This window comes from Polistes fuscatus, unplaced genomic scaffold (genome assembly GCF_010416935.1).
Source record: "Polistes fuscatus isolate 324 unplaced genomic scaffold, CU_Pfus_HIC Scaffold1, whole genome shotgun sequence".
Classification (NCBI taxonomy): Eukaryota; Metazoa; Arthropoda; class Insecta; order Hymenoptera; family Vespidae; genus Polistes; species Polistes fuscatus.
Genome location: NW_025112997.1, coordinates 4255444 through 4270479, shown reverse-complemented (window position 1 = coordinate 4270479; position 15036 = coordinate 4255444). Strand labels below are relative to the sequence as shown.

Below are 15036 nucleotides of genomic sequence, written 5' to 3'. Positions count from 1 at the left end.
AGTCAAAATTAAACAAAAATAAGTTTATTAGTTATTTCACACAGCACATTATTTGAAATTAAATTAATTCAATGTAATTTTCACGATATTGTCAAAAATGAACCGTTAGATGATAGTGTTTGTTATTTGAATATTATTATTAGAATTCATTTTATTAATAATTTATTTATTTTATTAATTTTTTATTATTTATTTTATTAATATTTATTCATTCATATTAATATTAGAATTCATTTAATGTTCAAATTTAATCCTTTAAATATCTCGAAACGAGAAATATATATGACTTAGACACCACTTTCATAATTATGGGCACATACGCGAAATACTCGTAATCGTTACAATCAAAAATATCCAAATATCGATCGATAATTATACGTAATCTAATTCAAACATCTTTGATACGAGCGCGTGTTATGTTCATCGAACGATTGATTAGCGAAATCTAAGCGCATTCGAGAACTGTCAAATATTCAAATGTTTGCTATTATTGTTCGTTTTCTTGTCGTTAGTTAAAAATGATCGTGTAAACATTGAAATCTAAACTGTCTTTTATAATCTTACTCGATCTTCGAAGTAAAAATCCCTAAACATCGTAAATATTCCGAAAGGGAAAAGTTAGAAAATGTAACCCATCGAAATCTTCCCGATGGTTTTACGAGTTTTCAAAAGCTTCCACGCGATGTTATATTATATTATTTGGCAGGTGATCACGACAGCTGCTCTTCAAGACGGGAAAATTTATTCTGCCTCTAATAGGTTATTTTAATAAAACGAATAAATTGCGCCAATCACTTATAAATTCTTCTCAACTTCTATTATTCAACTCCTTTCTAATCCTTTTATCGCATTTTTTAATAATTGAATCTATAAAAAAAAAATTACAATAATTATGTATTATGCAACAGATATTTAAAGACTCATATACCAATAAACCTACCATCTTTCCATTAAGATAACAGTTTTAATAACAAATAATTATGTCTAACGCATAGATACATAAGTAAAATCGTATAAAAAGAAAACGAACTTTTAAATTGGTCGGCTGCGTGTGTAAAATATGTTCGAGAGAAAAAAAGAGAAGAGAGAAAGAGAGAGAAAGACAGAGAGAAAAATAAAAAAAAAAAGGGAAAAAAAAATCTACTCGAATAATAATGAATGAATTCTTTGGTGGTAGATTATTAGTCGAGTAGGAGTAGAGTATATTCAACGAGGCACGAAGAAAACCCGGAGTAGTAGTCGAGCGAAATTAAATAAGTCTTTCTTCTCCGTTACGAGCACGCGTCGGCTTTGCGTGATCCAGAAATTAGCGTACCGTACAGTACACTACGACTTCATAAGCGTTTAGCGTATCCTGCACACGTTTCTGTTGGAACCCACACGCATTTTCCTCATTTTCCATCTTCCAATCCGACGATGCGCACACATTTTCTCCGTTTCCTGACTTCTTTTTCATTCCATCTCTTTTCAAAAAAATGATTTATAGATGAGACTATCCTCCACGCGATTTCGTAATATACGAATTCTTCTCTTCAACTTTCACTAACTTCACCTGCTAGGGGGTTTTCCTCTTTTTCAAATATTATTTATTTATATATCTCTTTATTTTCACAACCCCCTAAATAAAAATTGTCGACAAATTCAGGTAAACCCCTCGTATGATCTCTTCTTCTCATATTTTTTTTTCATTTTTATATTACATATATATATATACGTAACGAAATATTTTCTTTGTATTCTTTTGGTACCCACGGGTACTCGACGAGCAACGAGTATCGTGTCTCGATATTAAAGTCATATCAGCAGGAAAACGTCAGGCTAATATATCCATCCCCCGATGGAGCCGTTATACGACCAAGAGAGCTCAAGTGAGAGAGCGAGAGAAAGGGAAAAAGATATATAGAAAAAAAAAAAAAAGAAAAAAAAGAAAAAAAAGAAAAGAGAGAAAAGCGACCTTTTTCGAAGCGATTCGAAGCCGAGGGAAGAAATTAAACGCGACGAAAAGGCGAAACTCTGCGCCAACTTTTTTCTTTTTTCTTTCTTTTTTTTTTTTCCCCTCTACTCCCTCCCTCTTTTCTCTCTCAACTCTCCCTTCCTCTCTCCCTCTCATTCTCTCACTCTTTCGCTACTTTTTATCCTTTGAAAGGGCACCAACCGTGCTGCGGGCGGGCGCTCGTAATTGTGTACTTTGTGCTCTTCGATCAACGTTCCGCAACGAGTTATCATACGCTGGAAAAACGTGGATCGATAACGGCCCTGCGTTTTATGTGTGAGAGGAAACCTTTCTCTCTCTCTCTCTCTCTCACTCGCTCCCACGCACGCACGTACACATACGCACACACACGCGCGCGTTCTCTCCTACGCTCTTCTCTCTTTTTTCTTCTTCTTCTTCTTTTCTCTCTCTCTCTCTCTCTCTTTCTATCTTATGTTAAGCGTGTCCAGTTGCATCTCACGCGTTGTCGATGATCGTTAAACGAGAGGAATGTCTTGCGATTTTTTTTTCTAACCTACTACTATAAGAGCATAAAGCTTCCTTCTCGTACGATCAATCGATGTTGTTATAATATATATCGCGTGTCAGAACGACGTTAGCAACAAACCAACTGAAAAAAGAATGTCTACGTCGATAAGAACGAAAATGAGGACTTACTCCGAGAGTCACTTTCGTCCTTTTAAAAAATGTGTGTGTGTGTGTGTGTGTGTGTGTGTGTATTCGACCTAAATAGAAAAAGAAATGAAATATTTCGAATGGACGCGTCGTTAAAAAATAATCAATGGAATTATTGCCGATATTCAAATGTTTACACTAATTTCTTTTAAACAGTATTCTTTATCGAAAGAATTACGACTCGTATCAGAGCTCATATATACCTTATATTATAACATAAACCATTTTGTAGGAGAAAACAAAAAAAGGGAAACAAGTATAAATAAAAACGAGTAAATAAATAAAAAGATTTGAAACATAGAACTCGGTGAGTTCGATCACAGTGGGAGAGAGAGAGAGAGAAAGAGAGAGAGAGAGAAAGAGAGAGTGAGTACGTACTCTTTGAAAATGTCACGAGTACAAATTTCGTCAGATTTCTGAAGGGTGTTCGAGTTTTCCCTATTCGAAGGTTATATACCATATACCCTTTTTTTTTTTTTTTTTTTAATTTATTTTCCCTATGTTTTATCGATCCACGTTAAAAAAGATTTTTCCTTTCGCGTATGTCGTTTCGTCCCAATGGCAGACAAAACCGCCGTGGCATTGTTCGATTCTCTCTCTCTCTCTCTCTTTCTCGTTTTCTCTTTGCTGAGAGAGAAAGAGAGAAAGTCCCTCTCTTTAATTTTCATGTCGGATTTCGAGGGCGAATGACCGAGTCGGCCGTGCGGCCATTCACGTACGCACCCTCGCGCGGGTTCTGTGTATCGCTACTTGAAAAAATCTCCCTCTCTCTCTCTTTTTCTCTTTTTTTTTAACTCCCCTCGATCGTTTTTTCAATCGAAAGGAAACAACCGTTGAAAACGAGCTAGCTAGCTAGCTCGTTCGCTTGCTCGATCGATCTCGATCGGCCGAAATACCGAATATCACTCTGCGAATCGAAAATACCACTCATTCTACATATCGTTTTGCAAAGTTTTGCGATAAAAGAATGACGCTTTTGTTTCCGTTTAGGGTTGTTGTTTCGAAAGATTGCCTTAGAACATTGTTGACCAATGTTGATAACAAAAAAAACTATCCGATTGCTTTATAAACCCGTTTACGCATTTAAAATATATAAATATTTAATAATGATGATAATAATAATAATAATAATAATAATAATAATAATAATAATAATAATAATAATAATAATAATATTTTAAATAAACATTTGGAAAATAATCGGATCGATTATTAACGTGGGTTTCTCACGTTGAAAAACAGGAGTAAAATATTAACTTTAAACAATGCAAACAGCAAAAAAAATATTGAGTAATTTTGTCCAAAGTCGAGACACGCAGAGACACTTCTCCACCCCTTTTCTCGAACCTTTCTCAAAGGGCTGGTGGGGACTATGCGTTTCGACGAGCCGTGAGGAGGAGAGTTTCCAGGACCTACCCCAAAAAACTCCGTTAGGCCTTGTCGACAGAGGGAGAAAGAGGGAGAGGGCCGCCGGCGGACAAAGTCGCGTCAGAGTTTGGACAAAATATTTCCAGGCGCATGCTCGATCCTAACCTTCCTCACTAAGCACGCGGTTGCGTTCGGATTGCGTGCCACCACGGCGAAGCTATTGTCCCAAAGCACGTTGTACAGTCCACGACAAAATTACACGCTTCTATGCCCTCAACCCTTTTCCCTTATGAAACGCACCCCTTCCACTCGTGTTTTTCTTTTTTTTTTCCTTCCTTTTTTCTTCTTTTTCTTCTTCTTCTTTTTCTTCTTCTTCTTCTTCCTTTTTTACCTTTCTTTTTCGAAGGGCGCAAGGGTGCCTTCCCCTGGTGCCATTCCAATTTTACTTTAGACGACTCGTTTAAATCTCTACGCGCGTGTGCTTCTTTAACTAACCTATTATTATTATTATTATTTTTTTTCTTTTTTCATATATACGATAATAAGCGAAATAATATTATACAAAATTATTCGCTTATTCGTTCGATCGAAATTGTTTGTGAAGTAATTTTTTGTTATAATTGTCATTAAATTTATCGATAAAAATATTTTTCGAAAACGTCAGAGATAATTACACAAGCAAGAATTGTATATATTTTCATCAATGATACCCACTCGTGAACCGAAATTGTTTGAAAAGTCACTTTTAATGTAGGTACCTATCTACCAACGATTTGTTTATTCCGTTAGAAGCGAATTAAAAGATAAAAATACCCACATGAGTGACTCTCGAAATCTATAGGAGTACTCTTTTCATACACGAAACACCAAACATAAAAGGAAATCCCTATTTCAACGTGCAATGATTTTAAACTTTAGACTACAAAATAAAAAAATAAATGAAAGAGAGAGAGAGAGAGAATACATAAAATCTACGTTATTATGATGAACGCGTGATAGTAAAAAGTAAAAAAAAAAAACAAAAGAAACAATAGAGAGCGGGGAAAAAAATTATTAACAAAAGGAAAGAGTAAAAGAGGAGAAGGAAAAAAAGAGAAAAAGAAAAAGAAAAATTGGAATGGCAAGAAGAACGTGCCAAGGTCTTCTTCATTTTCAGTGGAAATATAAATCGAATGTTGTTTCGCGAGTTACGCGTCATAAATATTAAAGTAAAATTTCTTTTTGCAACGATCGTCATAGGAACCATCAACCAACGACCAACCAACCAGCTAACTATGGACACATACCATCTTTCGCATTTGAATTCTTTTTTTTTCTCTCCTTCCGCAAAGTTTCGTCACTAAGCCTCTCGCCGAATCCGATTAACTTTGCTCGCCATGGAAGAAGCCAAGAGCTTATTAACACCAGAGACGAGGTCGAGCCTGAAACGCCGATTTAAAAGTTGGAATTTGTTTCGAACCAGCGCCAAAGGTTTCTGGTATATTTTTTTTGTAAATTCGTATTATATATTTTTTTCGTATTACATTTCATTAAATTGTATCCAAAATATTGTCAACGAATCTTCTATTTTGACGATAAACTAAACTTTAATAATCTTACATAGATAAAAAAGGTTTCTCTCTAAACGCGAAATTGTTGAATTTTATTAATCTTAAATGAAACTTGACAAAAAACTGTATAAATATACGAAAAAACAAAATTCCGTCTGATAAAATCTAATAAAGCGTCTAATAAATCGTAAATAAATGCACGCGAAGTTAAAACGAATTCTTGTATATTCCATAAATATAAGAAGCCCGATACCGTTAGCATATTTCTTTAAGCCCAAACAATTTTCGTGGCCACTGTAAAATTGAATGCTTTTGATATAGTCGAGGGCATTTTATTCGCCGCCTGCACTTTTAGCCCGTACGCATGTACGCAAGGTCATTGACGCGGTACACTTTTATCGTTAAGTATGGTCGGCGATGAGTGGTTTGCACGCGGTTGAATCTCATTCCTTCTTTAGTTTTTATATATATATATATATATGTATATATATGTATTTCCCTTTTTTTTTTCATTCCTCCAGTTCACCGTATAACCCGTGTCGGAATTGAAACGCCTCGTACGCGAGAATGGGATAATAACGTTAAAAAAAAAAAGAACAAAAATTGTCTCCCCCATAGAAATGAAATAATAATGTATTTTTTTTTTCTTTCCATTTTTGTATTTTTTTTTTACACGTAAAAAAATATCATCGTTAACAAACGAGGCAGCACCCGTCGTCTCCTAACGTCCCGTTCGAAATATCCGTAACATATAGAATAAACGTGAAAGTGCATTGAAAAAAGAAAGAAAGAAATTCTTTTTATTTTCTTCTTCTTCTTCTTCTTCTTTACGCGAATACTTGGAAGAAAATTTGCAAAAAAAAAAAAAAGAAGAAAAAATACAAATGAAAATCGGGTCGCTATTTAGATATTAGTGTTTAAAGAACGGACGTGTTCTAGATTCGCTAGAGTACCTATCCGTTCGTGCCGTTACACTGACTTTTACATTACGAAAATACGATTAAAGCCAGAACGTACATTTTAATAATTTAACGGAAGCGGCATCGACCTCTTACTTTTCGAGCGAGTCGAATAAACCTTCGGTCCGTGTATAACACGAACGCATCCGTGTGTAACTGCCAAATAGAGCAACTACATATGTGTATATATATATATTTATATATGCAATATGCATATATAAATGTATATGTATATCTATAATACTATATAATATATAAAGTAACACGAGTCATTAATGCTAACGCCATTGACTTTACGCTGCTTTATCTTGAAAGTAATATTACGTGCCTTGAACTACTTGTATTTTCAGTACATCCATTCAGACATTTTAACCCACTTTCCGCTTATTCAAGCAACGTCGTCTCCGATCTTCCACGTGTGCGTAGTGTCATCGTACTCATCTCCGTTCACTCTATCAAACGAAAAGATTTTTCTTCTTTTCTTTCGACGCGAGCCAAAAAAAAAAAAGAAAGAAAAGAAAAAAGAAAATTAACAAATAAAATCAAATAAAAGCGAATTTACTATCAGAGAAGTTCGTTAATTCAAATAAATTTACGTTCGTTTGTATTATTTTCGAACGAAATTGATTGTTTTAAAAATAAGAAATACAAAATTAAGAAAATTTTTCGATGAAATAACAATCGTAAAGATCGATCAATTTCTTTTATTTTTTTCTTGCTTTTTATTTTAGTTTTTTTTTTTTTTGTTAAATATGAAAGAACAGACTGTAGCAAATGAATAGTCGAGTGTCTGTTGGCAATCGGGAAGCCAAGTGAGTTCGGAAGAGTATATGGCTGGTGGTGGTTCACTCATATTCGGTGAGTGACCTGCAACCACGTCTCAACGACTAGCAACGCCAAACATTTATATGCCTACTGCACGACCTGAAAATATCGTTTGCGATGTGGGCGCGGGCCCTGACCCTCCTCAACGACCGCATTCATCCTCCTTTTAGCATTCGTCGTCGTCGTCGTCGTCGTCGTTGTCGTCGTGCTTGTCATTCTCGCAATATTTCCTATCGTACTAATATTTTTCTTTAACAAATCCAAATATTTTTCCTTGAATTTGAAGCACCTATCAATCGTGTATTTGATAAGACCATAAATATAATAAATTACATATTTATCCTCATAATTATGAAAGTGGTCTAAATCATATATTTTTTGTTTCGAGATATTTAAAGGATTATATTTGAACATTAAATGAATTCTATATAATATTCAAATAACAAACACTATCTAACGGTTCATTTTTGACAATATCCTCAAAATTACATTGAATTAATTTAGTTTCAAATAATGTGCTGTGTGAAATAAATAATAAATTTATTTTTGTTTTATTTTGACTTAGACCACTTTCATAATTCACTTTTTGATTTTTTTTTCTTTTATAAAAGTATAATATTAAATCATTGTCCAATCTTGTTTTGATATTAAATATTGAAAAAATTCATAAATATATTTATTGTATAAGCAATAATTCAATATTTATAGCTTACTATAAATCTTTCAACGGTTTACTTTGGATGCCTCGAAGTAAACGAAGAAAAGTAGGAGGAGGAGGAGGAGGAGGAGGAGAAACAATATGATGACAGTGATAAAAAAAAGAAGGAGTGAGGGGAAAGAGAGAATCGAAGGAGGAAACGATGACCTCGATCAGTAAAGTCAGTGATTTGACAAGATCACTGTAATGTCGTTCAAGTTAAAATAAGAAATTTGCCTTATTTCTATGACCACCATGCATATATCTATGTATAACGAGAAGAGAGAGAGAGAGAGAGAGAGAGAGAGAGAGAGAGAGAGAGAAAGAGAGAGAGAGAGAGAGAGAAGGAAAACGTACATGGCATATACTCTTGAATATACATATTCGTACACATGTGCTCGCCTACGTTGAGTTACGCAGCCTACAAATTTTCCGGTCTGTTTGACGAATCTCAAAGACTTAACCGGTGGCAGCACTTGCTGCAGAAAGTTCTCTTGCAAAGTACGCGAAAAATTGTTCGATTTTACAAAGAAAATGTCGTTGTCGAAAAATTCTTGTTCAAAAAAAAAAAAAAAAAAAAAAACAATTAAGAATAATTCTATCGTCGAAAATATTTTATAACAATTTATATCCAAAGTTTAATTTATATAAGCTGGAATCGCAGATATATTGTCCGAAAGATCTTAGAATTTATTTTGTAAAATTTAAAACACGAGAAATATACATTTTATTAAATATAAGATCCGAGTATATCGTTGTAAATGCTTGTGCCTTTTATGTATATTTTATAACTTACTCTAATATATCTTATTTATTTTTATGTGAATTTTGTATTTATAAAAAGCTAAAAAAAAGAAAAACAAAGTATTTATCCTAACAACAAAAAATTGTCTACGCAATATTTTAATCGTGTTTAACGTAAAAACTCTAATATAGAAATATTATATCTCGTCGCGGATCGAAATGTATGATAAAAATATCTTATGTTAGAAAGATATTGAAAATGAAATCTACTAAATTGTATATATTAATTGATCTTTCGCGATATTTAACGTATTAATTATATTAATCGTATAAACGTAACAGAAATCAATCTGAAAAGTTAGTTATAATATTTCGCTAGTTGTGTTTTGACAAAGTTAACGAAATCATTTCAAATTTAATTTATAATCGCACGAGTCAATCGAAACGCTTACCCAAATTCGTTTACTCTCAAACTATACTCTCTCTCGCTCTCTTTCTCTCTCTCTCTCTCTCTTTCTCTATCCCCAAATTTAATCCAATTAGAACACATGAATTGCAGTAGTACTTGGGGAAACAGAGATGACAATTCTCGGTGATACCCGGTATTAACTGTCGAGAGAACGTCAAATTTACAATCCGTCCGAGCAGTTCGTTACGCGACGATTAGAATCATGAAATCCGCTTAGAAGATCTCTACAGATCGAAAACGTAACTAATGGTTTCGTTTACATAGCTTGTTTAAATAATCCCAATAATATTTTCAAATAATATCAAATTAAACCACCGTCCACCTAAAACCGTCCTACAAAGTTTTCAATTGTACGCATATTTACAAAATGTAAAGTTAAATATTACACAGTACTATTATTTATCGTTTCATTTATCTGTGATGTAATAAATTTCTATCGTAGAGAGGAAAAAGAAATGTATAATAAAGGGGAACAAAAAGAAAATAAAAAGAAAAGAAAAAGAAAAAGAGAAAGAGCAAAGAAATAAAGAGCGGAATAGGGATAGGGAGGGGGGGTAAAAGGGAAAGGGAGAAAGAAATGTAATTTCACACCTCTTAATAAAGGATATATAAAAAGCAATAAGAGTTGTGTGAAATGTATTAGGGGTGGGATATGTTTAGTAGCCCTGTTTCTTGAAAAATAAGGGTCCAGAAGAGTTTAAGAGATGCCGAGAACGTTCGTCAAAGGATCTTTCTTTTAAAACGATGGCGTCGGATCCAATCGGAGTAGGGTACTTCTCTCGAAGGCGCAAAAACCGCATCGTTGGAAGCAGCAATTAGCTGCTCGCCTGGGCAATATACGACGTGCTTACCTTTTCAGAAGAGAGCAATAATGAAAACGTCGTCGTCGTCGTCGGGTTCTTCGACGAGTGGCATAGCCTCGATTTCGTCGACCATTTTCTAACAATACAAGATTTTATGCGAAGGTATCGAAGTATGTACGATTATTCAGTCAACGTTCCTACTTGTCGTCGTCGTCGCCTTCGTCGTCGTCTTTGTCTTTGTCGTCGACGTATTTCGAAAAGCTAAGTGAGAGAGAGAGAGAGAGAGAGAGAGAGAGAGAGTGTAGGCGAAATAAATAGGTTGATCAGAAGGATCGAACGACCTCCTACCGAGAACCGTTTTGTTTTGCGACTCGAGTAACCGCGTTTCGCATTTCCTCAAGTTTCCGGGGAGTCCTTCTAGATCTGCTTCCTCTCCAGGGTGCTGCTCCCCTATTTACCGTCTTTTCTTATAAGCTTAGAAATACTCCATCGTCTCGGACTCACGACGAACAACAACCGATAAAAGGATATATCGTATTATCGGTTCTACGAACTACTAGACATCGAAATATAGTTTCCTTTCCGAAAGGTCATCATTCTGATATTCGATAGGCGTTTTACTTTTATCCAACTTATACAAATATAAAATATTTTTAATGAAAAACATTATACGAGAGATACGACTATTTCTATTTCTTTGGGAAATCAAAATCGACTTACTTTTTTCTTTTTGTTCTTATCCTCGAAAATTAATTAAATTCGTTCGGTAAACAAAGAACTTATCGATAAAAAGGTAATATTTCTAATTCCTAGCTTTTACTCGACATTTTTAGAAATTCAGGTTACGCTAAATTATCGCTCGTCAACGTGCGGTTCCGTGTTTCGGTCTGATTCGACGGTTAGTCGCGTGTGCCACGCACGAGATCCTAGAACACGCACCGTAGAAAAGAACTCTTCTATGATCGCGATACAGGATACTACGCTGTTTAATTTTAGACCGTTAAAACGTATTTCACGCGATCGATACGTCATCCGCAAAAGAGGTAGCTACTAACAGAACGCACGCGTATCGTTCACATTGTCTGTTATTAACATGTTGAATACTACCATGGTGGTGGGGTGGGGTTGGTTGAGGGGGGAGGACGGGGGGAGGGGGGGTCACCGATAACCGCAACTCAATTTTCCTGAATTTATTTCAAATACCGTTTTTTTTAAATTTCCCTATGCCATCGTTATCGCGAGAAAACGTCACACGACTCTCGTCGTCATGAAATTTACTGGCAAAGAAAAAAAAAGGAAAAAAAAAAACAATCGAGAGTACATATCTAATTAGAATAAATTCTAATTGAAAAATAACGAACAATGTGAATTTTGTTGTTGCAGATAAAAACACGATGTCGACATCAGTCAACGGCGTTTATATTCGTTAAACGTGTGTGCATTAATAATTGTCAATTGTAAATGAAAAAAAATTGTCCTCCTCTGGTAAGGAAAAATTCTTTCTTGCATTGTTGCTCTCGGCCTCTCTCTCTCTCTCTCTCTCAACGTAACGACGATGTCTTCGAAAAAGGGGCGCGATCGATCGCCCGTTTAAATTTTCATTTTCACCCCCTCCAACGAGCAAACAGCCCTTCTTTCCTATTTTACCCTCATCCCCGACGGACACGAGTATCGACCCCTACCGTAATTAGTATATTTACAGCAGGGCGAGGCGCCGCGGTTCAAATACGATTGTGTATGTAAGGTTTTCTTTTTATATTCTCTTTTTCCTTTTTGTCTTTCTTCGATATCCTAGACATATCGTATAAAAACGTTCAATTATTACCGATAGGACTCGATAAAGTGGCCAGAGACCTCTCTCTCTTCTCTCTTCTTATTCTTTTTCTTATTTCTTATTTCTTTTTTCTCGCTAACTTGAACATTTTACTTACTGTCTTTTAACTACTTCCATCGATATTTTTTCATTCAACATTTCTCTCATTGGATAAATACATTTTTAAATTTCATTAACATCAACGTACAGTTTTCAATCTTAGTCCTCTTCGAAGGACATTTCCTAACGCTAATCTAACTCTAGCAGCAATGGACGGCAGGAACGAAAGATCGACAACGTCATTGCATCGAAGTTTCCTTCGAAACGGGGATTCGCGTTGTAAATTGCGGAAACGCGTGTGTCCGCGAGAAAGAGAGTGGCCTCGCGAAAGGAGAATTTCGCACGTTCGAGGCATCAGAATTTAATAACGGAAATGGAAGCAGCTTGTAACTGTCGCCTGTACCGTGCTACCTCTGTCAGAAGAGCCTCACTCTCTCACTCTCTCTCTCTCTCTCTCTCTCTCTCTTTTTTCTTTTTCTCTTTTTTTTTATTTTGCAAATACGACACGCTTACATATGTTCTCTTTTCTTTCTTTTTCTTTATTTATTTTTAACTAACCACCATCCGGGGGTTTTGATATCTTTGTTAAATTTAATAAGTTATACCATACGAAAGTATTTTTATGGCGTCGACAATAAGAAAAAAATGAAAATGAAAAAGAAAACGATAAAAGTTACCACGAAGAAGAAAGTAAACATTCGCGTATAAGGCAATTATTCCTTTTCATTTGTTTCCTTCCATTAATTTAATCGAAAAGCTTTTAAAATCTAAAAGAATATTGTGTATTCGTAACGAAATAACACAAAGATATTTTATTATTTGCGAGATAATAAATAACAGTGAACAGGAAGCGTGAAATATTATTAAACATATAAAATTGTTTTCAAATTTAACGCAAGTAAATCGACCGATAAGATCGAATTACTTTGGTAGATCTCGATCTTGATTTGAGAATATAACCGCAAAATAGGAAACACGAGGACATAAATTCTATGTTCTTTCGGCCTCACGCATAGCACAAGCTCATAATCGGATTTAAAGTTAGCGCGACACGTGCGTTCATAAAACAATAGAGAACGAAAGGGAAGAGAAGAGGAAGAAGAGAGAATATGGTAAATCAACACATACACACACACGCACACATACATATACACACCCGTTGCATCGAACGGTTTCGCTCGATTTGCGTGGCAATCGCTTAGAAACTACGACGTACATAGATTTAGATTGTATATATATGTATATATGTTATCTTTTGAAAAACTTAGAATGAGAAAATCGAATGAGAAAGCAAGAAAAAGAAAAAAAAATGAAAAAGTAAAAAGTCTTAAGTCTTTCGAAGAATTCGAAGAAAAGCCATAAAAATAATTAGTTAAATCGATAAGAATGTACTTCTCGAACTACTTGACTTCGATTCGCGCTTGCAGCATAATAATAACGTTACGAGATAGACAATACTTTTCCAATCAAAAATAGAAAATACTTCAATACTTTGATAGGAAAGAAAGAAAGAAAGAAATAAAGGAAGGAAGGAAGGAAGAAAGAAAAGAAAAGAAAAGTAAGTTCGTTCTACGAAGGAAAAGTAGAAAAAGTAACTGATCGAAAATCCGTAACACTTGTACCGATCAGAACTCGAGAGTCTTATTGCATGGACAGAAAAGCATAAAGTTCGTGGAGCGATCGTAACGAAACCGAATTGGAATTTTCCGATGAGTTATGCCGCGCTTTTTCATCGAGTTGGGGTAACCATGAATGCGCCCTCTTCTCATGCTCCGATGTATTCATAGGATCATAGAGGTATGGACGTGATTTCCTCTCTCTCTCTCTCTTTCTCTCTCTCCCTTTCTCTCTCAACGTTTAACCATCGCACTCGCGGGTCCTTCGCTCTCACGTTGTATTCGTCTCTGTAGCAGAGACAAGCAGAGAGAGAGAACGTACGCGAGCGATCAAATAAAAGCCCGTGTTTTTTCCCCGATATTGAACCCTAAGCTAAGCCTAACCTGCCCCAACCTCCACCTACCGCAACGTGGCCTGCCGTACGACTAAGGGGAGTGATGGAAGAGGGTGTAGGGGTGGCAGGTAGGGGGAAGCCACCCCAACTGCGGTCGTTGACCCCACGCATCCCCCCCTACCAGTTCTACCCACCAGTCCAGCCCGAACCCACCCCTGAGGGCCGACGACACTGGTGCCGTCTCACGGAAAAGTATTGCACTCGCATCGCAACCCCTTTTCAGAACTCTCTCTCTCTCTCTCCCTCCCTCTCTCTCTCTAAGCTTACTCGCTCGCATACATAGATATATATATATATATATACTCGTACCGGGGCCGTTCGTCTTTTTGCCGAGGTACCGAGGGGTACCTCCGCGATAACGACTGCTGCTCCAAAAGCATTGGAAGTGAAGAAAGAATTTCAGGTGCTCCCGAATACCGTTGCGATTTGTCATTCGTCGATCAACCGAGTCCGATTACTCCTCTACCTCCCTCCTCCTTTTTTTCCTTTTCAATCTCGTACGCTTTTCGAACGTAACGTACCACCATCCTTGCAAGGTATTTCTTTGATACATCGAGAAAAGGCAAAAGGGGATCGATATTCTCTACGATTTAACGTGGCTTGACAATTTTCTGGGGAAAAAAAATAAAAAAAAAAAAAGAAGGAAAAATAAAAGAAAAGAAAAGAAAAGAAAAAAATCGGCCAACGCTCTAGGAATAACGATCTTTCCAAGGAAACAACAATGTTTGTTCCATAAGTGAGCTGGTCTCAGATCGATGCAAGTTTTTAAAAGGACTCCGAATGTCTGCCCTTTTCAAAGCTCTATAGGCAAATCCTTACAACTCGCACACCGATAGACGAGCGTCGGAGACTCTCACGGAAAAGTATTGCACACTCCTGGCAACCCTTTTCAGGGTTCCCTTTACCATTCTCTCTCCTCCCAACCGTCCAGGCCCTCTCTGCCTTTCTCTTTCCCCTCTCATTGTCTTTCTCTTATGTTTGTCTCTCTCACTCTCCCTCCTTCCTTTCTTTCTCTTCTTAACTCAATGCAGCTATTTTTTCTTTTTTTTTTTTGAGATGACAATTTTAA

General features: G+C 35.9%; 1 long non-coding RNA gene across 5 annotated transcripts in view; it reads right to left on the bottom strand.

Moving 5' to 3' along the window:
* LOC122521377 overlaps positions 1-15036 on the bottom strand; it is a 48644-nt gene that overhangs the window by 25271 nt on the left and 8337 nt on the right. The gene's annotated exons all lie outside the window — the stretch shown is intronic.